Below are 24,369 nucleotides of genomic sequence, written 5' to 3'. Positions count from 1 at the left end.
TTTAATCTTTCACTTACAATGTGTTACTGGAAAACATATTATTCTAATGTGGTTAATTCATTATTTCAGTTTACCTACTTGGGGCGGTTGATGTGATAGAATAGAAAATCCACTCTCATACTACATGTAATGCTGAATTATTTCCAAAACCCATTTTGCTTTTGTTTGTTTAATCGTATAAATTGTTTGCACATGGCCTAATTAACCATCACCATCATTGACCATTTATAAAATTTCACCCCCTTAGTTACTGTTGCTATGCCTGTCAAGCTTTCCATATTCTTTTGCACTTTTTGAAACAATGGGTCCTTGATTTCAGATAGAGATAGATAAAAGCAGCTTCTCATTTCAACAAATGTTACCTGCAGATCCTATCAGCTGTAGCTAACTAGCTAAATAAGTTTACGTTGGCTCCATGAGTTTCCAGTTGACTTTTTAATGTTTCCAGTTGACTTGTTTTAAGGAGGAGTTATCTTCTGCTACTGGTGTATTGCGAATCTGTCCCTGGTTCAAAAACTACACAAGCACCAATCCCATTAAAGTTTTTTGTGATGAGTGTTCTGTGTTTTAAAAGCTGTTTTCAATGTCAAATTTTCAAAACTGTTTCAATATTATATAACTCTGTGACAAATTTTTAAGGCCAATGCCAAGTGTCCAGATACAAGTGTCTTCACTTTCATAGTCCTTTAATGCTTTCACACCATAGTTGAACACAAAGAGAAGGAGCACACATGTAGTATAAATATGTATATAATAAATAGTTTATTAAACTCTGTGTTACTTGAACATTTATCACTGTGATCCTAACTTTCTTTGTATATATCCTAAATTTCTTTGTATATATATATATATATATATAGTCAAAGATTCGATGCTTCGATGGGCAGAGCTGGATTCGACTGTCAATCTCACAGTCGAAGCTTTGCAGTGAAACAAGCATCATGCCATTTTGGCGATATGGGGGTGCTCAACGTCTGATTTTACATAGAACTACCAGTTTTCTCCCAATAAGTTAATCTACAGCCTATTACAATATACATTTCAACGTTTAATGCTGTAAATAAACATGTAAAAAGAAAAAAAGTTCCAATAAATGTTTTTAAAGTGCATGAATAAATCCAAAATTGTAACCCTAACCCTGGGTCGTCAGTGCGCATGTGTAGGCGGTGTGTGTGGTGGCGGAAGAGGAACACTTGCTGAAGAGACTGATCACTGGTGTCGTGCAGAGTTGTCCGCACCTTGCTCTACTTTTTGATAATTTATCACCGTTAATGAACCAAACAAAGACCGGCTACTTGAAATAGACGCACGAGGAACGCGACGTGCATGTAGTAGTCGGCAGCACGGCATGCACGCAAAACTCACACAAGACCAGTGAATGACAGGCGAGAGAGAGAGACAGGGAGAAAAGGATCTTCAAAAAGCCTCAGTTTAGCTGGAAATTTACAGTGTAAGTTGAATGAATAGAGACTGCAGCTCTGCAGCTTCTCAAGATTAAAGGGGAGCTACTGTGTGTAAAGCGGAGCTACTGTGTGTAAAGCACCCCCACCGTTCGCAATCCCCATGCACAAAAACACACATGATTTGACTATCAGTCGACTATAGGTAGGACTTGATGATTCTGATTTGACTATGTAAATCCTTAGGCGGGGACAGCCCTAATATACTGTATATACTGTAATTCCTCCTCTTACCCCTTGTGGGCTGGTATGTGTCATCCTCAAGCCCGGGTCCTCTACCAGAGGCCTGGGAGTTTGAGGGTTCTGTGCAGTATCTTAGCTGTTCCTAGGACTGCACTCTTCTGGACAGAGACCTCTGATGTTTTACCTGGGATCTGCTGTAGCCACTAGTGTTGTAGTCAAGATTGCCCAAACCGAGACCAAGTCAAGACCAAGACCAGAGTTTATCGAGACCGAGACAAGACCAAGACTTTTAGGGGCTGAGACCAGTCGAGACCAAGCCCGAGGGAGGGCGAGACCGAGTCAAGACCAAGACCAGTTCCCCACATTACATGACACACAATAAAATGTGGAACGAGATCATAGGTACTTCTCAAATTGATCTGAAAGATCCACATTCCCATTAAAACACCCACATGCAAACACTAAGAGCTGAAATCAACGTAAGCATCTTTATTCAACACTCCTTTTCCATGCTTATCAAGGATAGGTGTGTTAACGATAACAATAACACATTTTTATTTAGTGTTATTGGTTGCATTTGAAGCAATACGTTTTACATCCAATCAAAGTTACGATGTTAACAAATAAATCAGAAATACAAAAGCAATTTATCGATATTCCCAAAGTTATGGTCTTGACTGGTCTTGAAATAAAATCTTGAGTCCTCAATGTCCGAGACCGAGACAAAACTGAGTACAAATGCAGTCGAGTCCGAGAAAAGACCAAGACCATCAAAAAGTCTCAAGTACTACAACACTAGTAGCCACTCTTCCAGTTTAGGTGTCAAAGCCCCCAGTGCTCCGATCACCACTGGCACCACTGTTTCTCTTACTTTCCACATCTTTTCTAGCTCCTCTTTCAGCCCTTCTTGATGTTGCTGTCGCTTGGGATTGCCACATCTATCACTGCAGCCTTCTTCTGATGTTTGTCGATCAACACGATGTCTGGTTGGTTAGCCATCACCAGTTTGTCCGTCTGGATCTTGAAGTCCCGTAGGATCTTAGCTTGGTCATTCTCAACTACCTTAGGAGGTGTCTTCCATTTTAACCATGGGACTTCCAGCCCATACTACCTGGTTAAGGCGTTCCATGTACGCACTTCCTTCCTGCATCTTACACCCTGCTGTTATGTGCTGTACTGTCTCAGGGGCATCCTTGCACAGTCTGCACCTGGGGACCTGCCTGGTGTGGTATTGATCTTGTACTGAGTGCCTGTTCTTGTGCCGCCATGATTAGTGCTTCTGTGCTGTCCTTTAGTCCAGCCTTTTCCAGCCACTGGTAGGATTTCTTGATATCAGTCACTTCTACTATTTGTCTGTGGTACATGCCATGCAGCGGCTTGTCCCTCCCTGAAGGTTCTTCATCTTCCTTGTCCTCATCCTCGGGTTTCTGCTGCCTGAGGTATTCACTAAGTCCTTCATCTTCGGGGGCCATCTTCCTGATGTACTCTTGGATCTTTGTCGTTTCTCACTCACTAGCCCTTGGCCTGCCTAACTTCGCTTGGAGTACAGTCTCAGGGTGCTGGATTTGGGGTGAAACCCTTCATGCATTGTAAGGAGCTTTCTTGTCTTGATGTCAGTGGCCTCTATCTCCTCCTTTGACCAGTTTATTATACCAGCGGGGTATCTGATGACTGGTATGTGTTGATAGCTCAGATCTTGTTTTTCCCATTCAGCTGACTTTTCAGGACCTGCCTTACTCTCTGTAGGTATCTGGCTGTGGCGGACTTCCTTGCTGTCTCCTCATGGTTTCCGTTAGCCTGCAGCACCCAAAGGTATTTGAAGCTGTCCTTAACATCTTCAATGTGGCCTTCTGTTAGTTCAGTCCCCTCGGTTGTGATCATCTTCCCTCTTTTTGATACCAGGCAACCACACTTGTCCAGTCCGAACGACATTCCAATGTCATTGCTGTTGCAGTGTCCTGTTGCTCTTGTACATTTCCAAGCATTCCAGTAGCCATGTATGTGGCATTGAGTCATAGGCTTTCTTGTAGTCAATCCAGGCAGTGCACAGATTGGTCTGCCTGGTCTTGCAGTCTCGAGTGACAGCTCTATCAACCAGTAGCTGGTGCCCTCGCAATATGTTTTGCGTTCCCTCGCAATACTTTTGCATTCCCTCACAATACTTTTGCGTTACCTTGCAATACATTTGTGTTCCCTCGCAATACCTTTCTTATTCCTACTTCCAAGCCATAGCTGTGAATGCTCAGCTGCTCTCAGCGCAACAAGCTTATTGAATTTTACTTTGAACGGATCATTTCCTATGTTGATATAGTAGCCTACTACTGCTCAATAGACATATTTATGTAGGCTTTAATCAAAAAGAACCAGGCACCACGGCGATGATTGCTCCAGAGGAGAGGGAGGACAGCCGGGATAGAACGCAAAACATATTGCGAGGGTGCGCAAAGTATTGCGAGGTAATGCAAAAGTATTGCCACCGTGTATATATATATACAGGTGCTGTTCATATAATCATCAAAAAGTTGATTTATTTAAGTAATTCCATTCAAAAAGTGAAACTTGTATAATTTATACATTCATTCCGCACAGACTGATATATTTCAAGTGTTCATTCCTTTTAATTTTATAATTATAACTGACAACTAATGAAAACCCCAAAATCAGCATCTCAGAAAATTAGAATATTGTGAAAAGGTTCAATATTGAAGACACCTGGTGCCACACTCTAATCAGCTAGTTAACTCAAAACACCTGCAAAGGCCTTTAAATGGTCTCTCAGTCTAGTTCTGTAGGCTACACAATCATGGGGAAGACTGCTGACTTGACAGCTGTCCAAAAGACAACCATTGACACCTTGCACAAGGAGGGCAAGACACAAAAGGTCATTGCTAAAGAGGCTGGCTGTTCACAGAGCTCTGTGTCCAAGCACATTAATAGAGAGGCGAAGGGAAGGAAAAGATGTGGTAGAAAAAAGTGTACAAGCAATAGGGATAACCGCAACCTGGAGAGGATTGTGAAACAAAACCCATTCAAAAATGTGGGGGAGATTCACAAAGAGTAGACTGCAGCTGGAGTCAGTGCTTCAAGAACCACCACACACAGACGTATGCAAGACATGGGTTTCAGCTGTCGTATTCCTTGTGTCAAGTCACTCTTGAACAAGACACAGCATCAGAAGCGTCTCGCTTGGGCTAAAGACAAAAAGGACAAGACTGCTGCTGAGTGGTCCAAAGTTATGTTCTCTGATGAAAGTAAATTTTGCATTTCCTTTGGAAATCAAGGTCCCAGAGTCTGGAGGAAGAGAGGAGAGGCACAGAATCCACGTTGCTTGAAGTCCAGTGTAAAGTTTCCACAGTCAGTGATGGTTTGGGGTGCCATGTCATCTGCTGGTGTTGGTCCACTGTGTTTTCTGAGGTCCAAGGTCAACGCAGCCGTCTACCAGGAAGTTTTAGAGCACTTCATGCTTCCTGCTGCTGACCAACTGTATGGAGATGCAGATTTCATTTTCCAACAGGACTTGGCACGTCCACACAGTGCCAAAGCTACCAGTACCTGGTTTAAGGACCCTGTTCTTAATTGGCCAGCAAACTCGCCTGACCTTAACCCTGTAGAAAATCTATGGGGTATTGTGAAGAGGAAGATGCGATATGCCAGACCCAACAATGCAGAAGAGCTGAAGGCCACTATCAGAGCAACCTGGGCTCTCATAACACCTGAGCAGTGCCACAGACTGATCGACTCCATGCCATGCCGCATTGCTGCAGTAATTCAGGTAAAAGGAGCCCCAACTAAGTATTGAGTGCTGTACATGCTCATACTTTTCATGTTCATACTTTTCAGTTGGACATTTCTAAAAATCCTTCTTTTGTATTGGTCTTAAGTAATATTCTAATTTTCCGAAATACTGAATTTGGGATTTTGATTAGTTGTCATTTGTAATCATCACAATTAAATGAAATAAACATTTGAAATATATCAGTCTGTGTGTAATGAATTAATATAATATCCAAGTTTCACTTTTTGAATGGAATTACTGAAATAAAACAACTTTTTGATGATATTCCGAATATATGACCAGCACATATATGTATGTATGTATATATATACATATATGTGTGTATATATATATATATATATATATATATATATACATATATATGTATGCAGTTCTAATATGAAGAAATGCTATTTTATATATAATCGGGAGCGGGGATGGAACAGGAGTCATTCTTCTGTGACTGGGACGGGACAGGATTGAAAATCCACCCCCCAGTCAATGTCTAGTAAATACAGGATATTGTGATAAGAGACTGAGGCTAATGTGCTGAGCAAAAACTCAGTATCCTTAACCACTGATAATCTATGTAGAGAGCATGGCAATATAAAAACAGAATTGTTCTTGTGTTGAAGTGTAGAGCTAGTCAGCCAGGATATAGGAAAAATAAGCTCAGACTGTTATAACCCTGTTTGGCTGCTTAGCTTACATACTTGTTTGTATTTCAACCAGCATGTTTTCACTTTTAATGTTACAGGCAAAAATGTTTTAGGACGAGGACTTTCATGTTGCGCTGGTTGACTGTCAAGTCAAATAAATTTTATTTAAATAGCCCAATATCACAAATCACACATTCGCCTCAGTGGTCTCATACAATCTGTACAGCATCTGTCCTTAGACCCTTGATTCAGATAAGGAAAAACTCCCGAAAAAACAAACCCTTTTGTTGGATGACTTCCCCTAAAGACACAGCTAACCTTACCCTAAACTATGACAGCATCCAGAACTGTCTTCCACACACTGGACAAATACTACACTGTACATACTGTATGTAAGCTATGAAAATGCTTTTTTGATTTTTTTTTACTTAACCTGTAACCGCACAAACAAATGTAGTTGTAGTGAATGATCTGTTTGCTTGGCTACACTGACACTAGGCTACTACTGTAGCATTTAAGCTAGGTAACCAGACATATTGCGTATTTATGATTGCAGTTTATGTTAAAGCAGATAAACATACAGTCAATTCCTTACACTATTGCTTTGTCATTAATCTTTGTTTCTTTACTGTGTTATTTTGATTTTGACCATTTCTAATGTAGCATATTGTTGGTACTATTAAGCATAAAACCACCAAGTTACTTTAACAAACGGTGTAAAACTATACCCTTGTATCTATATACTAAAAAAATATGTTAGTTACAACAATTCCTCTGCTAGGCATTTGATACTGAAAACCTTTAATGCCTCTTGACACATTAAGTCTGGGACTCATCATAAAAGCAATACTGACAACTAACAATCATTTTTGCTGCTGTATGTCAGCTCTGCCCTGTCTGATGAACCATTTAACACAGCTAGACAGCCAAACCCGTCCCCAGAAAAGGACTTAATGAGTGCTAGGAACAATCCATCACTTCTCCTAGCTTAGAAACTGATCCTGAAACAGACACCCATCCAATGCCCATGCTCATACACAAAAAAACTCCAAAATAAAATGTGTCAGTTGAAAAAAAAAACAACTGGCTTCCAGAAATTTCAGTAAGCGCGCAAGTAAGGTATCTCATAATGAAAAGAATTAACAATGAGCCAAAGCTGTGAAAGAAGTCCCATTGTAACTACAGGCCACAGAGACCATGTGTTCGATGGCTCTTTGATGACTCAAATATGTAAAGAGATCAGATCAAAGGTGACTGGAGATTCTTTCTTGTTTCAGATGACTGTTTTTGCGGGGTCAGTGGGATATTAATGAGCAGCAGCCACCCAAGCAATGACAGGGAATGATCAAACAAGTGACACACACAAACACACATTCAGTACTTTCAAGCAGCAAGACACACACACACACACACACACACACACACACACACACACACACACACACACACGTCTAAGGTAAATTGAACAAGAACTTCCCCACAGGTGGATCTTCAGTCTCAAGTGAGCCCTTGTTCACGTTTGTCATACCCCATCCCTCTTTCCTCCCCTCATCTTCTACAACAGAAACAACATACACATGGGGAAATGTGCAGTGACAACACACACAGACACAGACACACACACACAGACACAGACAGACGGACGGACACACACACACACACACACACACACACACACACACACACACACACTCTCACACACACACACACACAGCAACACATCCATCAAGGCGACATGGGCAGATTGTCAGTGACACTCTGGAGCCCAGCAGGGAACCTCCCTGCACCAGCTACAGTGGTGGGCAGAAGCAAAAGCCAGTCAGCCATGTAGCCATGGGCAATTATATAAGACACTAATTCACACACACACACACACACACACACACACACACACACACACACACACACACACACACAGCTCTTTTTTAATGCCCGACTCTGGTTCTACGGAACACATTCCCTTGACAAATGTTCAACAAACCGGGCTCCATTAGGAATGTACAGAAGATTAAGTGAAATCAGAGTACATACAACTTCATTTCTGCTGCCGTGGCACCCCATTTGGATGACACAATCTTCAGTTTATTGTCAAACTCTGAAGTAGAATACTCTTTCTTCCTCTTTCTCTCCCCTGATTACGTGAGTCACTTCCGAGCCGAGTTAAGCGGTATGTATTGTATGAGATTAGAGTGCAGAAGGGGGTGGTGCCACATTCAGGAAATATCTTCCACTTGGTCAGAGGAGGGAGGGTTGCAGGACAGGCTACACAATCCCAAGTCCAAAGAGTCAAGTGCAAGTATGTCAGAATGCTAATTTGGTCAGTCTTGCTTTAATCTCTTCTATATATGACAGAGAGACAACACAAATGTACTCACAGACACAGACATTACATGCACACACATCCTCTAAATCCCCATTAGGGTTTACTGAAGTTTATTTAATCTCATTGGAGGACTTGAGCAGTGCCAGTCTAATCCTAGCATTAGCGCTGGGCATCTGGAGCATGGAGACTCCTGCTTTGTATCCTCACCCAGCTATTTTACCTTCTGTGACGGTATGTCGGTGGTGATGTGGTCTATGTCAACCTCCTCCATCTCCCCATCTTCAGACGACTCACCACCACAGTTCCCGCTGTGCACACACCATCAGATGACCTAGAGGGAGACAGACAGGAAGAGAGTTACAGAGTGTTAGCCTCTTCATTTAATCTTTTGAATAAAAAGTCTGTTCTGTTAAATGATCATTTCCTCTGACTACTACCCCTCCGTGGACCTGAAAAAAAAATCATCTTCATGTTATCCCCAACCCCCCCTCCAAACTCTCCCAACCTAATAAGCTTATTTCCAGCCTTGAACAGGTTGTGGAATGATAAAGCTGTTTGACTAAAAAGTTGAATCAGGACATAGAAGCTTGCACTGTGGCGATTTCTTTTTTGACAGATTTTGCAGCCAGAGTATGCATGCAAAATAAAGCCGAGCCTGCTCCAGTGGGGAAGTTGTTGGGGTTGTAGCAAGGAACATTTCGTATAACTGTTTAAATGGCCCGTCTAATAACCCAGGCTATGTGCCCTGACAGACATGAAATTGATACTGGAGTTTTCATATCAGGGAGCCCGACCAATCACTTTCCCAATCATGGAGCCATGATTTAGGAGCTGATAAAAAATCTATAGTATTGGCAGCAAGACAGACGCTCTCAAATGAAGAAAAATGGTCCCTGGGCATCACGCGAGCAAGATGATCACCTTAACAGACCCATCCCTAATGTGCTCAGTTCCACTCCAGCTGGAGAAATATTGGATGTTGTGTTCCAGCCAACAAGGAGGTGGAGGGGGTTTGACACACCCTGACCGAGGAGGAGAAAACGCAAGGATGGTGAAGGAAGCCGAAAGGATGCTTTCAAGGCCAATCCATCTTAGTCGGACACAAGGGATAGAATCTAATCGCACCCGAGGGAAAGCAAGAAAGAGAAGGAGAGATGCTGAGTTGAGGTAGGGAGGAATGTGAGGGACTACAGGAGAGGATGTTTGGGATTCCAAGGAGGCAGATGGAGTGAAAAGCGTCTCTGCGGTGGGACACTGGGAGCTTCAGTTAGCATTTAATGTATTACAGCAGTCACCAAGCTGAGAAAATAATATTGGTTGGTTTATAAATCTAATCATTGTCCCTTGCCAGACACCTGTCTCAGTGTTTACTCCTTTGCTCATCTTTCTATTTTACCCCATTCCTCATTCTCCCCCTGTTTCTCCGTGCAACACAAAGGACTGAAGCACGGTAAAAGAAAGTCACCTTGACTTTGAACAAACAATATGTACTGACAGAGGCCCACACATAATTGAGGACATGGAGATTAACATGCATCACATTCGGTGATAGTCCTCCCAAGGAAAACCTTAGGGGTTACAGCGGCCCTCTACTCTTTAGATTGCACTGCCTCAATTCACTAATGAAAGTCTTCATTTAAACAAACAGGGGGGACTTTGTTAGAATTGCTTTAAGATAATTGGTTTATGCCTTTCAGAGATACATATTGTCATTTTGTTGATTTGCAGCCAAACGTAAACTCAGCACCTGTTCAAATACAATCTTTACGCATTTTTGGCTGTGAGGAAAATGTAGTGGGACAACGGTGTGGATTTGTGCATTTTATTAAATAAATTTGGAGCTACTCCAAATCCCTCTTTTCCTCTCCCAGAGAGGAGCAGGGGGGTTAAAGATCAACTTTCAACAGACTGCTGAATAGACCCCAATGGAAGGGGGGTGGAAAAGTTGCTTTCTCTAAGTGCTATCCCTGACCATAAAACTGGCACCTTTTTGATCTACGAAGCTGATAACGCGGTGCCTGACTGTTAAACTGACAAAAGGGACACTAACCAGCGATTAGCATTTCCCTGAACAGCCTATCAAAACTGCCCCCCCACGCATGTAACCCTGGCAACTGACCTTGCTCTATGTTTCATTACCCCATCAAAGGGATACTCCTTTTCTCACCTAAGTGTGACATAACCCAGCAAGCCGAACTTTAAATAACCAAAGACTGCAGTCTCCAAAGACTCAAAGCATTTAATTAAGTTTAATTAAATCTTTTAGTTACTTGATTACATTTGCCTCTATTTGAGTAGTTATGTTACCATGTTGTTGCTATCTGTTGTTGATATTAGTGCTGAAAAGAATCTAAATAAGTTACTTTTGCAGTGTTTTTATTTTTAGAAAGATTAAGGACACTCCTTCATCTAATGTGTAACCAATACTTGTTCACAATACTTTCTCACAAAATTCCTTTAGAAATGATGATAAAGAAATGTCATATTATACTCTTAATCGCCAGCTTGAATTTAAGGCTGAATAACTAAATTCCCCAGTTCCTAAGGAGAGATGGTCTTGGATTAATCTAAGCTTTCCTCATGTAACCTGAGCTCCCCCAAGTGGACGAAATAAGTATTACATACCATCGCTGGAAATGCCGTTAATGTATAAATATCCTGACAAATAATGTATAATAATAATGTGACAATTGTTTCCTGTTACCAAATGCTTAACTTAGAACGGCACAACTGTTTGACCATTGAGGTTTGACTTTGACTTGGAAAATATTTGATTATAATACGCGCAAATAGATTTTCTTTTCTTTTAGACGTTAAGTTTAGAAAGGCAGCCCCTCGGGAAACCTGAAACGCCCTCTGGGAAACCACGCCCCAGGCAACAAAAGAGCGACACGTGACGTTGTTCTCTCTCTCTGCTCTTCTCCTCCCCTCATGCCCTGGTCTTCCGCTCTGCTCTCTGGACGCTTCGGCACGCGTCCGGCGTGCCTCTCCGGGCAACACCTAAGAGTCCTACCAGCGCAACAGGCCTTTGTTCGCTTGAAGCTACACACGCGAAGTGCCGCGACATCGATCTGCCCCTCAGTTTGTTTTATTTTCTTTCTTTCTTTTGTTTTGTTAAAGTTATCAGTCCGTTAAGTTACACTGGACTAATTCAGGAACGACCAAGTTCCATTTTAAGCTTTTTCGTCGAGCCAACTTCACCGAGGTCAGACCAAGCCTCGCCAGTGGCAACGAAGGAAACCTGAAAACAGCCGAATTGCCAGACGGAGGACGGCGTTTTCTTCAGACACGGAGAACCCCGGAGAATCCCTGGCAAAAAGCCAGGATCGGGCAGCTAGCATGGGACCCGTGCAACAGGCCAAAGCAGGCCGTCGTAAGACCTAACAAACATTCTGTGGTCAGAATATTTCCTTTTAACTCCTAAACTCATAGCTTACTTTCATTAGTTCTCCTCTGCCGTATGAGTCAAATGCTTCCCACAATTAAACCTCCATTTCTCATTGTTCAGCCATTGTTTATTTTCCCTGTATTTAACCACCCTTTATATCGCATTAGTTAGAGAATAAATTCACTGTAATATAATCAAGAACTGTGTGTGTTTCCTATTTCCACGTCCCTGCCAAGAGAATTGACCCTTTAGATATGAGACTGACTGATTGATTTTAAGATAATTTAGCAATTATTAACTAACTGATCACTATTAATAATTGTATAGTTATTAAAAGCTACCTAGAGGTCCGGAGACTCTAGGATTATAACAACTCCGGTGGTGCCCTTTTAACGAGAGCTTTTAAGATTGAATTTTGATATTTTCTGAATATTATAATTCATAACTGGGTATTAATTCTCATAAATTTATAAAAATTCATAACTAATTTAGCCATGCTACAAAAAGAAATCTTCAGCTGCTCATTCTAATGGTAGTTCCATCACCACATTGCTGGTTTACTGCACAAATTCTCCTAAAATCAAGGAAAGAAAAGGGCAGATACGTCAACTTCCTGACAGAATCTCTGGTCTGCAGTGACACAAACTGCAGTTTTTTTAGCATGCACACTGACTGACCTCAAATTCACTTTTAAGGTTCTGATGAGAGCTCTGGATGAAAAAGAAGGCAGTCTCCCACTACCCCTCCCCTCTCAAATCCCCTCCTTTTCCACCCCTCTCTTTCCGTCTGTTAGAGCTGGCATGGAAACAAATCTGCAGATAGTTCTTTGCCTGTGAGCCCATCTTCTTTTCCCCCATTTTTTAACATCTAATTGGCCCAGGATCTCTTTTAGGACAACACTTAATCAGACAGCTTTGTTAAAGTGACAAAAATAATGTGCTTAAAATGTGTGCTATGAATTTGGCACAATTCAAAAAATAATTACTTATCTGGGAAGTGCCTTACATTTTACAGTTATTTTCTTTTGAAAGCTTCTCTTGCAATTTACAAACACATTTTCCAATTCCAATGCAGAAACACAGTTTAATTTATTTCAAATATCTGATCTTTACACTGCAGATTTAAGAGGCTTATACATTAATTACCTACATGGTCCTATACAGCAACTGCTCAAGCGAGAGTCTATAAATTATTTGTATAAAATACAAGCATCATGCTAAGTGTGGAATCTTACACGTCTGAAAAATAACAGTTATAACCACATTCTCAATTTTGAGAAACATTTACAGAAAATGTATAGTTTATTATACACAAAGAATCCTGAAAATAATACGCTATCAATAAGTTGGAACTTTGCCTACTTCCTACCAAGGTTCAGTGAATTAGTAGTCTTCACTGCCGACGCTGCTGTATAATGCATACTTAGTTGTGAACCTATTATATGTATAAGCAATTTTATTCTTAGGATGAAAATACGCAGGCTAGGAAGCTTAAATTGCCCAATAAACATTGACTGCACTGTCTATTCACGACAACAGACACATTAAGTGAAGTGTGTGACACTCAGCACCTTGTGAGCGTTTGTCTCTACAATAATGAGTTGTACCAGCCTTTGTAATAGTCTACCACATCGCAGTTTGTAGAATGTACAATGAGGACGAGTGTATTGAATTAAATGAGAAACAGATATCACCCAACAAAAAACAGTAGAGATTATGGGGAATTTATTATTATTATATTTATTAATATTATTTTCCCATTTTAAGTAAACATATCCAGCCCAGTGGTTGAGCTGGATATATGTGTGTTGCTCAGGAGATTACCATCAATTACCAATCACCGTAAATACTATAATTACTATTGTTCTTATTTGCTTGTTTGGTGCTTAGATGGCAGTTGCAGGTGCATTTTTTTGTTTGGTAAAAGTTACAGAGCTAATGAAATGCAGTTAGTATCTAACAAGAAGTGCTGAAATATAGTGATTTATACGGATAAGTGCTGTTATGTTATATCTTACAATATGTACAGTGGAGTTACAATATACCATTAGTATACAGTATATGTGAATATATTTAAAACATAAAGAGGAGCAGTAGACAGAGTTAAAGATGTATCTATCTATCTATCTATCTATCTATCTATCTATCTATCTATATTATATATATAAAATAGGCATGAAAGGCAAAAGTAGGTAACATTAAGGAGTTGTTTTGTCTTTGTCTGAAAATAAAACCTGTAAATAAAGATTTCAACTTGTTTTTTTGCTCTCAACAAAGTTGAAGTGGAGTAGAGTAGAAGAGGAAATGTGGCAGAGCAAATGCCCCTTTTCTGCTGCCTTGTGAACCAAAAGAAGGAAAGATTTACGTGACGTCAAGGGTAGGAAATTGTACTAAGGTCTGAATTTAACAGCCCGTGGGTGGGGAAGTTCATCAAAAAACTTCAAAGCAGCAACACTTTGGTGGTGCATTTCTCTGTGGGAAGCCTTACAGAGGAGAACACCTGACTGCCACAGAAATGAAGCAAAACACCATTGGCTTTTTCCCTCATAAGGGCTTTTGCTTCAACTGCTGGAAACTAAAAATACAAAGCAGGACCCGGAAAAACTATTTTGCTTTTTGCTCTGAATTTTGCCCACAGGAGATTTGGTTTAGGACTCCTTCAGGACCTTAAAAATCTACCTTGCCTGTGGAAGGGGAGTGGTCAAAGAAAACTAATTGCCAGGATCCTACACAAGCAAAAAGAATGCTACAACCTTGAAGTGCAGCAGTGGAAGTATAGATGGGATTCTTGACCTATATAAAGCTGGACGGGTGGGCTAAATATAGCTCTGGCCAGTTTTCACTGAGGACAGATGTTAGGACACAGGGCTGTAATAATGGGGAATGCCAGCTTTAGAAGTGATACTGAGAGTCCTGATTTTTTTATTGGGGATGAATGACATTGTCATATGACTCATCAGTAATTACACACGTTGCAACTGGAAGACTGACTCAATCAATAAGACTACACTGCAGGCATTGTTCATAGAGCTGGCCAGAATAACCTAAACTGAGCACACATGACACACTGTGGCTTGAAGAATATTCCACTTAAAGAATATTCCCAAAGAAAAAAACTGCCCTGGTTTCCTCTTGATTAAAGACACGTCCGTGGTACTCAAATTAAGTAAATTTAAGTCGCAGTGGCACGCTCAGAACTTTTTATGCTTGAAAGGTTGAGCAAGCATTACATTTTCAATCAAACAAGCCAAAATATCCAGAATACACCAGTATGATCAATCTCTACAACATGCAAATTTATGCAATGTAAAAAAAATATGTTTGTCTGCTGCAATACATCTGTAATAAGCAGAATAAGAGCCATGTCAGGACAAGATGCATACTTGTACATGATTTGTGATATTTAATGCTCCTATTTTTTCCATCACACACACACACACACACACACACACACACACACGTTACTGTACTGTTGCATGAGAAATGTCTTCACACTACATTTACTTTTATGTTAGTGCTTAACCAGTGTCAGTAACACTCTGGGATGAGCTGTTTTCATAGACCAAGCAAGGTGGAAAAAACTATCCAAGAAGGATGCTATTTCTTTAAGCAATGGCATCAAACCAGGCTGGGCCTCAAAACTAGGTTATGACTGTTGTGTGCAATGTCTACACATTACGAAGAAGTTCAAAAAGTCATATTGGGGAGATGATGAGCCAGCTCTAGCAAAAGAACACTGACAACTCAACTTCAAGCTCTATTTATGTACTGTACAGGCAATAATGGGAGAGATGATGTTTGTAGAAAAAAATCATATTTGAATAGTTTGAATATTTTACCATAAAAAAAGAAGAATGGTACGGTATGTTTCTAATACAATAATGCTTTATAGTCCAAATGTTATGTTTCCATACATTACAACTGTGAGCAGCACCAACTGCATGTAAAGCTGTAAGTGAGTGGCCCCCGAAAACAGTTTTTTTAAATCTTAAAATCTTGATGATAAAACATAATTAACATATAGATTATAGTGGAGTCCAGCAAATTATTGTCACAGGACACTTGTCTAACGTTATGTTGTGGTTTTAGGTGAGAAAGGGTCAACCAACTGTTGTCACTTCCACCGCCTGTTGTGTTTACCACAGGCTACAGTGATTGATAAAACAAGCTTTATTTCATGCTGAGGAACATGGCTACACAATGGTACAACAGGTCATGGAGGCTGTCTGTGTACTGCCTGTTGAAAACAAGACTGAAAAGGTGGGGCTAATTCAAAATACTGAGCTGCAATAATCTCCCTACGGCTACTTAGACCATATCTGATAGGGTTTAGTACTTCACATTGAAATTCTCGTATGTCATTTCTAACTTTGCTACTACATTTAAAAATTTTCTTATGACATTTATCTGTCATCACTATTATATTTATGTTTGTGATTTTATCCACATTTATCTTTGTTTTAACTTATTATATTGTAATATATGCTCTGTTGAAACTACACTACAGTGAGTTCAATATGTATTTCTTTTAGATCAGGTAATCAAGGTTATTAGTATAATATTACGACTGGTGGTCAGTTACCTGTCACAGGTGACACTGCACAAACAATATTGACACACACACCTGGTGGTTTGTATCAGCGCAAAATCAAGAACACACACTAGTGTGGCCTAATTGGCCATTCCTGCCATGAGGACCCCTTTAAATTAATGTACATGACAGTTGTTATGTGCCAAATGATTAATGTTGGATTTAAGGCCAGATGCTGTATTCTGTATGAATTAGATAAGGGCGAGCAATAAGTGTTAATTACAAGTGGAAACATAACTGCAGTTCAATTCAATGTAAAACGTTTTTGTATATGTGTATACAAGTACAGTGTCACAGTTAAGCTGCATGTGTTGTAAACTATGTGCATTCAATTTTGTGAATACATTTCTGATGATGAAGATGGGTGGCATACATTCAGTGTGAAGTCAATGAAAAGCTAAGTGCAGATCAATGACAATGCAATGAGCGTGGGAGGAGACGACGTTTAAGTGGTATAGGGCAGGTGGTACAACAACAAAGAGCGTACTGTATGCCCAGATGATGACCTCCATCACCACTAACTCAATGAACACTAAATTATCAACACTTAAGTGGTAGGGGGTGAAACTATGCTAGCAAGCTGCATTGCGAAGCATGAAAAAACACTAAAAAATGTTCTCACACAGGCATCAGATTCTGAAAAACTGAAGCGAAAAATCACATAGTCTGTTTCGAGTGTAATGACTCAGAAACAGAGCGAGCACAGATGCCCCCACAGAGCGCTTCATAATTATTTTTCAACACATAGTAAAAAAGCTGATAAAACAGTCTCTGTTCATCTCTGTCAAACAGATGGTTTTTGTCCTGTAATTTTAAAAGAAGCCAAACAATCATCTACTGATTCTGACAAGCATGCCTTTAATGGTGGATGTGGAGTGTTTCTATGAATTGTGTGTTGTTTTTACTCAGTTAAAGGTAGTCTTTAGGTAGGCCTTGGCTTGATGAGGACATGTTAAAGCTAAAGGAATAATTTGATATTTTGGGAAATACTCTTATTTGCTTTCTTGCTGAGAGTTAGATGAGAAGATTGATACCACTCTTAAACTGTCAGTCAAATATGAAGATGGAGCCAGGAGATAGTTAGCTTAGCTTAAGCAGTATAAAGGCTGGAAGCAGGGGGAAACAGCTGCCCTGGCTCTGTCCAAAGGCAACAAAATCTGACAAGCTCCTTGAATTCTCACTGATTAACATGTTATGTCTTGTTCCTTTAATCTGTACAAAAACCAAAGTGTAAAAACGACAGGTTGCTTAGCTACACAACTCCAATTGTGGTCTACCACTTGCTCAGTGTATTGTGCTCCTTTTAGACTATCAAGAATTAAAAGTCTGTATGTTGGTAGAAATTAGTCTGTATGTGTAATTGTTTTAAGCTTTAGGTATGTTCCCTGCTTTAGTGACCTTCTTACATGATAGACAGAGATTTCCACAGATATTTCCATGCTTAAAAAGAGAGGAATATCATTTTAAATATGAATTTACTGCAGGACTGTGGAAGTTTAAGCTCTACAGTAACCTTCAAAAGTATAATCAAGGAAACTATAAAAAGAAGTCATTATGTCAAAGTGATAGCATTCAACTGAAAAATGCTTCCACAAAATAAAAACAAATTTAAAAAACACTACGTGAAGTTGACTGATTGGTCTCTAAACAGATCAAAGCTCTGTCCAGCAGTTGCATATAGCTTAACTTAGTCCCCTGTTTGGTCCAAGATAGCTGCATCATAATATATGGCCAAATGGGATAGTCGAGACATTCACACTAATCTAGCCTAGATTGTAAACTAACACACATAAACGTTAGGACAACAATTAAGCAAGAAAGGATTTACCTTTGCTGTCACTTACCATTACTGCAGCTCCCTGACTGAAAAATAAAACACATTCTTCAAACCCTGTCTGTTTCTTTTACTTACTCTCTACTTCTACTTATCTCCAGATTAATGAAGGACATCTGAATAGAGATCCTGCTGGCTAATGTTAACTCGACAAAGTGCAAATGCCAACTTAGTTCATTGACAAACAACATGGCAAATACTGGTACGTGATAAAGGTCCAGATTTATAGAGACATATCAAATGACAATTATAGGAAACATTATCGAGACAGCTGGTTAACATTAGCCCTCCTGAATATTATTAAATTCCCTCAACTTTGGTGGGAAAACTTGGCACCAATGTGCATTCACACGCAGTCTAAACTGTACTTTGTCAGCACTGCATGTTCATAGACTCAACTACAGTAGCTATGTTATGAGCTGAATGTTATATTAACATGGTAAGGGCCAAAGTCAGAACTACTGAACAAGGGGAAATTTTAACCTGATGGTGGCACTAGATTAAAAGTCATGACATTACTTTTTAGCCATACTACTGTAGATCTCTTTAATTTTAGATCGCTAAATACCCAATATATAGATAGATATTACAGTATATTTAACTTTACAGTACAGCTCATGAAGGTCATGTGTAAAAATGATATAAAACTGTCCTTCTTTAGATCATAGCAACCAAGTGTGTCTTAGGCTACAGTAAGTCTCCCTAACAGACTCAAAGACTTTAAAGAACACAATAAGAAAGGTCAGGCATTACTGAAAGAATGAAACTGACAGAATGAAAGGGATTTAAGAGCTGTGTTGAAACAGGTCATTGGTATAGACAATACGAGTAGTTAGCATTCTGCATGGGCTTCCCCCCATGGTGTTAAAAAGACACAGGGATCAGGTTCTGCAAAGTTATGTGTCTTCTTGAAAAATATAACTTGAGACTAACATGGAGCAGTATAGGAATGTGAACTTTATGAAATTAGTGGAATGTATGTACACTGTAATATTAATAAAATGAATGTGTTTCTTCCTTTCCTGGAGACAAAAAGAGAAGTGCAAAGAAGTAGAGAAACTTTGGGCAGGAAATATATTTTTCTTTACTGTTGAGTAGATATCTTTCTCTTCCTCTCACCATCTTTCTCTAAACTAGAGCCTGGGTACATAAATAAGACACAATTCCATGGTGCAGCATACTATTACAGGGATAAGGAAAAAAGACAAATATTTGACCTTGACCTAAAATGAAGGCAGTCTCAGTTTTGACTTTACAAAGACACAGTCAGCCATCATTACAAAAACATGAAGGCTTTTTAATGGAGGATTTGGCCACACACATTTACCAGCCCTTGTGGTGTGTGTTTCTGTATGTGTGGGTGTGTATGTCCATGCACGCCAATGTCTGAAACAACACATTTATGCACACATCACAACTCCTTTTGCTCACTCACCCGACCTGAGTGACCATTTATGTAAATGCAGGTGAATAAAATAATACACTCGAGCAGCATATCCCTGCAGTGCAGCCTAACTCAGTTTACTCCAAACAGTGTCAACATTTTGAGTCAACATGAGCTTCTTGTTATGCTAATGGAAGATGCATGTTACAGTGGATATGCAGCGTGCATGATTGGACAAACACAAGTCCACTAAAAGAGAGTTACTCTTGTTTGGTGAGATGCTCGAAACAGCGATAAGCTGGTGAATCTAGAGATTTCTCAAAATTAGTGGAAGCAGACAACCAAACAATCTTTATCATTTGTGGGATTTGCAGGTTATAATGTTTTTGAATGTAAATTTTGCAATTGGCTTATAACTCATAATAATCTAACTTAAAGGGGCTATATGTAGTTGTGTGAAGTGAATCATGTCTTCTGATTCTGAGGCATACACACAGCAGCAAACGAGCCAGAGTCCGCTAAGACAAAGCACGTAAAATATATTGTGATGTTGTGCTTTAGCTGGCTCAAGGTCGATAACGTTAGCTTGCCAGCTAACGCCGAACAGTCACTAATGTTAGTGCAGGACAACAACACAGTGGAAGATCCATCTACTACAGTAATGTTACTAACTGCAGTCTAACTGTTATAAAGTGTGGCAACAATCTCATTTATAATATTCAGTCTAACTCACTAACTGTTTCGTTACCATCCAGGACATTTAGTTGTGCTATCACATTGCCGATCAACAAGAAGTGGAGTGAACGTTGATGGATCGAGCACAAATATGAGCACATACCAGGTTGCAATCTGAAAACCGCACCGCAAGTGGCAGCTGATAACTACATATAGCCCCTTTTTAAGGCCCTTGCACATGTATGGTGCATCCACTCAATTGATTTTAAATATGTTGGATGATTAGACTTCTTCTGAGGATTGTGTGGGCATGTCCAGACTGAGATTAACTGACATGGCTCTCCCTCTCCTTGTTAGCCTTGTTGCACATGTTAAGTTAGGACAAATTACAATTTGACCTATCATCCTAATTCGAACATGTCCAGTAATATGATGTAATTACATCAAAACACCTGTAGAGGTGCGCAGAGCCTTTAAGACGAGCCTTGTCCTACCGAACAAAACAATGTCACAGAAAACTGGTGAACCTGGGGCCTATAGAGAATGATGGCAGGGGATAGCTGGACGAGAGGGCAATGAAACTGAGCTCAGCAGCCTCCCAGTGAACGCAGCATGAACAGCCTCAAAGACCAACAAGGAATACAGTATAGAGGTGATTTACAGAATTTCTTGATGGACAGATAAGTTAACTTTTTGCTAAACCGCTAACTGTGTCTGTCTGTATCTGTGGCTAGTTAGCTTGGTTAGCCGTGTCGCTAGCGGTCCTATTAGCCGAGTCAGCACCGGTGTGCCAAAAGCCAAACCCGGCAAAAAAACATCTTGGCCCTGTTGTTAAACTGGCCTCTGTCAGTCCTGGAGGCTGCGTTCTGTCACGGTCAGGTCGCACTGTTCACCCATTGGGGGTGGGTCTGCAAGACGAGGTGGGGGCGTAATGCACATTCAGCGCTATTAACGACAATCAATATCTGCAACAACTCCCTCCCTGTCTTTGTGTTTTTAAATATGCAGGAGCAAATAGCACATGCATGGGAAAATCAAATAAAAAATTATTTTTTTCAAATCTTTAAAATGATACAAGAATAAAATGAAATAAATCTGTTATTTTTTGTTTGAATGAATCATTACGATGCATATGATTAATAAAGTGCTATTTTTCTCTTTATTTCCCAGAGCCAGTAAAAATATGCAATGGGCCAGAAAACTTTGACCTACTGACCCTTGTTAAGTTGACACTGAACAGTACATCATGATAAAAATACATTGGTCTCGTACATGTATGCTTGCCCTTCTGGTAACGGTGGCTGTTACCTTATGCTGTATTTGCTATCCTAATGCTTCGTTCAACTTTTCATATCATTGGTAGGTTGTGATATCACATTCAACCCCAAAATGAGGAGGGGCATGAAAAATTTAAGGATCTGCAGATCTAAACTTCACAGAGATAGCTACCACAGTGTATCATGCAACACACAGTAGTATGTCAAAAATAAGCTGTTTTGATTTTCTTTTACTGATGCAATGTTATACTAACATGAAGCCAGTGTTCTATATACCCCATAATTAATTAGGTTTAAAAGTAAATAAGGAAACAGCACATTATTGTATAATACACACCAAAAGAAATAAAAACATTTTAATATTTAAAGCCGTTATATGCCTACAAAGGGACAGTGCATTGCATTATTTAGGATGATATTAAATAGCAAGGCAGACAGGATATTATGCATGATCCCACCTTCTATGGTGCACATATTGCTATTGGAGCAAAAGATAAGATTGCATTGCTCTGTTACATCAGGGTGCTTGAATGATGGAAAACCACACATTAAAGCTGGGGTAGCATTTTTTGTTAGATTGGTTGAAATTCTCTTAACATCCCAACTGCAATCAATAAATCAAATGCTGTGACACAAAAAGAAATAAATATGGGGTATGTGGCTGTGGCATGTTTGGCTGGCCTAAAAACCTACCTGAGTGTGCTCTGCCCCTGCACTCACTGCGTATGAAAATGTGTTTTGGGGATGCCTAAAGGGAGGGGGCGGGATTTTTTTGGTTGGATACTTTCAAAATCGAGCTGTCTCTTGCTAGTATCTCCAACCTTGCCTACCCTAGCTTTAATCTAATACAGGATGGCATAAAAAAAAATCTAAACACATCTATGAGACATAATTTTATACACCTGTTCTTATCCCGTCCCCCAGTTTTGTCCTCATTATGATCCTCTCATCCCTCTCATCACTGGGCCCTAGCAAGCCTCAGCACCATGTTGGGCCACATTTATTATCCCCCCTCCAATAGTTAGCTCCTAGTCCTAACACATCTCATTTTCCCATATCTTCAACCTATATGTGTTATGTTGCAAATAGATTGGACCATAGCCTTATTTAATATGGATGCTAGATTAACAGCTCTATACTGTGCTTCAGGTTATCCCTGATGTTCCTTCTCAGTTTATTGGAATTGTAACTACTCAAGACAGGTAATTAAGGCAGCTTGTCAATGACCCCCCCTCACCCCCCTTTTTCTTTCAGAGTTGCCACGGTGCAGCATTGGCCGAGTTAGTTATTTTCATATTCTGCCTATGAGCCCTAAAGCCTGGGGGATTTCACAGATTATGCAGAAGTACTGCGTGGAAAAGAAGCAGTTTTAGCATTAAAGGAGGAAAAATGAAGAGGCTATATGTGCATTTATTGTGCATCTTTTCTCCTCCCTTCACATATACATGTGGAGTGTGGTTGTGTGTGTTAGTATTACCATATATCCTGTATGTGAAGCAACTCCGTGTGTGCATGCATGGATGTAACGTGTATATTTGGTAAGAAGGGTGTAGAATAAAGTAGGGACGGTAGATCCCTACCAATATCCAGCAGCTACTGAACTGTCCCTTGCAAAAATTTTGATCATAAATTTTAATATAACCACAGTTGCCCACAAGAGGCTACTCATGATACACAAACAGTTAACAGTCAGACGCAAATTAGCGAGAGAATTACATAAACTAAAATGCAGATTTGTATTCTGAAAAACTATGATAGAGTAGGGCCACTATTTGAAAAAACCAACAGTAATCTAAGATTTTGAGACTCGTAATAATATAAGAAAAGATTTTGTAATATTTCGACAATAAAGTCATAATAGAATGGCTTGATTCAAGTCATGTGTGCATGCTTTAGTATTTCCTGGCAATCTATAGTTGTTTAGACTTGTAATAGGTTTGGACTGCAGTTTGGCGTCTTTTTTTTTTTTTTAGCTACTTCAATATTCACTGTGTAATAGATAAAAACAGAAACAGAACAGAGCTGATCACAGCCATTCTAGTCAATGATTGTGCTCACACCAGAAGCGCTGCAGCTCAACCCAGAAGCATCTCTCTGCTCTGCTCTGCTCTGCGGAGAATATTCAACAAGTCTGTTTTTGACGGCATAGCAAATCTGGCTGGTTTTCAAAATAAAACACCCTGTGCAGACTCCCGATCGTATATAAACAACAACACAGTTAAAACTGAAAAAATATAAACACTTTAACTACGTAGCTTACTTAACCATTGTAGCAGTACAAAAATCAAGGACCACTGAACGAATCAACAAAATCTGAACAAGTCAGCAAAATCAGGCAGGCATTAAGCTGTCATTCTGAAATGCTCCATGTGGGATATGTAGCTGTGCAGAGAACGGAACAAAACTGGCTCACGGAGAGCTGTTATCTGTAGTACAAGCCCACAAAATGACAAATTAACACCACGTCAATAACGTGGGGCAGGCTAAATGCTCCGCTGCTGAAACACTTCAGTGTCGGCTGACGCCGGACAAAATCCTGGCACAGCACCACCTGTGTCGGTTCGGCTGGCGCCATTATCCCACACATTTTCCTCTAGTTTCGTTTGTTGATGTAAATGTACACATCATGTGCCCACTCTGATTGGTGAGTAGGACCGTAACAGGAGGTGCATGGCGCTTGTGATTGGCGAGCAGATCTGTCTTGTCACAAGGATGACAATGGAATGAATTTGTAACTGCGTGACTGTTTAAAACGGGTCATGTGCTGCATAATTAACCTACATTTTTAATTGCGGTCTTCACGTTTGACTGATCACGTTCT

The 24,369-nt window shown here is 40.0% G+C and overlaps 1 protein-coding gene across 1 annotated transcript in view; it reads right to left on the bottom strand.

Moving 5' to 3' along the window:
• inpp4b (inositol polyphosphate-4-phosphatase type II B) overlaps nucleotides 1-24,369 on the bottom strand; it is a 192,427-nt gene that overhangs the window by 65,035 nt on the left and 103,023 nt on the right.

The sequence above is a fragment of the Micropterus salmoides genome, unplaced genomic scaffold (genome assembly GCF_014851395.1).
Source record: "Micropterus salmoides isolate LMB-PRFRI ecotype aquatic unplaced genomic scaffold, ASM1485139v1 Ms_hic_scaffold_12, whole genome shotgun sequence".
Lineage (NCBI taxonomy): Eukaryota > Metazoa > Chordata > Actinopteri > Centrarchiformes > Centrarchidae > Micropterus > Micropterus salmoides.
Note: the sequence above shows the minus strand (reverse complement) of the source record. Positions and strands in the feature narration are given on the sequence as shown.